The sequence below is a fragment of the Tupaia chinensis genome, unplaced genomic scaffold (genome assembly GCF_000334495.1).
Source record: "Tupaia chinensis unplaced genomic scaffold, TupChi_1.0 Scaffold000070_1, whole genome shotgun sequence".
Lineage (NCBI taxonomy): Eukaryota > Metazoa > Chordata > Mammalia > Scandentia > Tupaiidae > Tupaia > Tupaia belangeri.
Genome location: NW_006159530.1, coordinates 3,375,740 through 3,378,559, shown reverse-complemented (window position 1 = coordinate 3,378,559; position 2,820 = coordinate 3,375,740). Strand labels below are relative to the sequence as shown.

General features: G+C 40.7%; 1 pseudogene; it reads left to right on the top strand.

The window, feature by feature from the left end:
* LOC106733172 (nucleolin-like) overlaps positions 1 to 2,618 on the top strand; it is a 63,398-nt pseudogene extending 60,780 nt beyond the window's left edge.
* The last annotated feature ends 202 nt before the right edge of the window (positions 2,619 to 2,820 follow it).

Here is a 2,820-nt window from a genome sequence, read left to right as displayed (position 1 = left end):
CTAGCTCTCCCTTTCTGTCTGGTGGGCACACGCCCCCTATCGCAAAAACCTCTCCAAAAAAAAAAGAAAAAGAAAAACAATTTCAACCAAGAATACTATACCCAGCAAGATTATCTTTCATATGGGAAGAGAAGACAAGAACATTCTCAGATAAACAAAATCTGAAAGAGTTTACTGACACCAGATCAGTTCTCCAAGAATTTCTGAAGGGAGTGCTAGACCAGAAAAACTAAATATAGACACACAGAAATAAGAGTTCAAAAACAACTAAGAAAATGGCCATCTTAAAATGGTAGGGACAAGTTAGGAGTTGAATGCTATCTTCCAGGATTTAAATGGGAAGATTGGACCACAACAGAAGATAGGTTAAGTACATGAGACTGAACTGTGAAATAGAATTTTATAGTTTTTGACTAAAACTTCACTGATCTTCTATGCTTTGTTTTCCAGAGTTGAGAATTTTTGTCTTCTCTTGAGTTGCGGACAGGTCCATGTACCTACTATTTGAACAGAATCCTAACCTGTTTCCTGGCTTTAAGTCTTAAGCAAAGATCTCAACATTTTTTTAAATTTTGATTTTTTAAAGCTAAAACTAACTTTTCTGAAATTAAAAAATATATTAGAAATATCTATTTAATTACTACAGTAAGCTATATAGCCTCAGTGAGATGCTACTTTATAGTATATTCATTCTACCCACAGAGTTTCATACCTAAAGTCAAACACATATTCACAGATATGTATATGTCAGCTGAACTTGGTATTGAAAGTAGTTAGATTAATTAAGATATATTGTGAATCAATAAAGTGTGGGGAAAAGGCAAAGGAATGGAAAGCAACTACAAATACCTGAGACAATGGGGAAGGAGGGCTGGAAATGGCAGAGGGTGAGAAATAGGGGGGGAAATACACACACACACACACACACACACACACCCTCAGAAAAAAAGGCAAGAAGGCTGCCACAACTTCAGCAAAAATGGTAGTGTTTCCCCAACAAAAAAAGGTTGCAGTTGCACCACCTGTGAAGAAAGCAGCTGTCCCCTCAGGCAAAAAGGCAGCCGTCATACTGTCCAAGAAGACAGTTCCAGTAGCCAAAGCAGGAACAATGCTCAACAGGAAGGGAGCATTGGTAGCCATCCCTGGTAAGAAAGGAGCTGCCACACCAGCTAAGGGGGCAAAGAGTGCCAAGAAGGAAGACAGTGATGATGATGAGGAGATGACAGGAAGATGATGAGGGTGAGAATAAATTTGAGCTAGCAGTGATGAATCCAACAACTGCTGCCCCTGATCAGAGGAGGAAGAAAAGGAAGATGAAGCAGCAGCTATGGATACCACACCAGGCAAAGGAAAGAAAACTGCAAAAGATGTTTCTGTGGAGGTCAAGAGTGTGGCGGAAGATGAAGATGAAAAAGAAGATGATGAGGATGAAGATGAGAAGGACGATGATGAGGAGGATGAGAATGAGGAAGATGAGGAAGGAGAGCCCATCAAAGAAGCTCCTGGAAAGTGAAAGAAGGAATGACCAAACAGAAAGCAGCTCTTGAGCCATGAATTAGAAGGTGGAAGCCACAGAACCAACTATGTCTTTTCATCTGTTCATTGGAAACCTGAATAATAACAAATCTATTCCTGAATTAAAAACTGGTATTAATAGTGTTTTTCCTAAAAATGATCATGCTGCTGTGGATGTCAGAATTGGTACATCTAGGATGTTTGGCTGTGTCAACTTTGAATCGAATGAAGATCTGAAAAAACTTTGGAACACATTGGTTTAAAAGTCTCTGGCAATGAAATTAAAACAGAGAAACCAAAAGGAAAAGAAAATAAGAAAGATCATGATGTAAGAATACCTTTGGCTAAAAATCTCCCCTACAAAGTAATTCAGAATGAATTAAAAAGTATTTGGAACCAGCAGTTAGCATAATGGCTATGTCACTGGACTCCCATGTAGTCGACCGTGGTTCGTGTCCCGGACCCGGTGGCTTAAAACTCACGCCGGGTACGTGTGCGTGCGTGCCCAAGATCCCAAGAGGAGAATGGAGGAGAAGGGATTGTGGTGTGGCCATCCCCCTGGGGGGTGATTTCTCGCTTTCTGTCTCTCTGTCTGGCGAGCACATGCACTCTATAGCAAAAACCTCTCAAAAAAAAAATAAAAAAAGAATGAATTAAAAACTATTTGAATATGCCATGGAGATCAGAATAATCAGCAAAGATGAAAAAAGTGAAGAGATTGCTTATATTGAATTTAAGAAAGAAGCTGTTGCAGAGAAAATCTTTGAAGAAAAGCAGAGAGCAGAGATTGTTGGGTGGCCCATTTCCCTATACTACACTGAAAAGAAAGGTCAAAGTCAAGACTATGGAGGTGGAAAGAATAACACTTGGAGTGGTGAATCGAACACTCTGGTTTTGAGCAACCTCTTCTACAATGCAACCGAAGAAGCTCTACAAGAAGTATTTGAGAAGGTAACTTTTATGAAAGTGCCTCAGATCCAAAATGGCAAATCTAAAAGGTATTATAGAATTTGCCTCATTTGAAGAAGCCAAAGCAGCTTAATAAAAGTGAAAGTGAAGGCAGAGCAATCAGGCTGGAGTTGCAAAGACTTGGGATAACCTAATGCAGGAAGTTCAGAGCCCTGAAAGACTCTGTCAAAGGTCTGACTAAGGGGGAACCAGCAGTTAGCGTAATAGCTATGTCGCTGGACTCCCACATAGTCGACCGCGGTTCGCGTCCCGGACCCGGTGGCTTAAAACTCACACCGGGTGCATGTGCATGCGTGCCCAAGATCCTGAGAGGAGAATGGAGGAGAAGGGATTGCG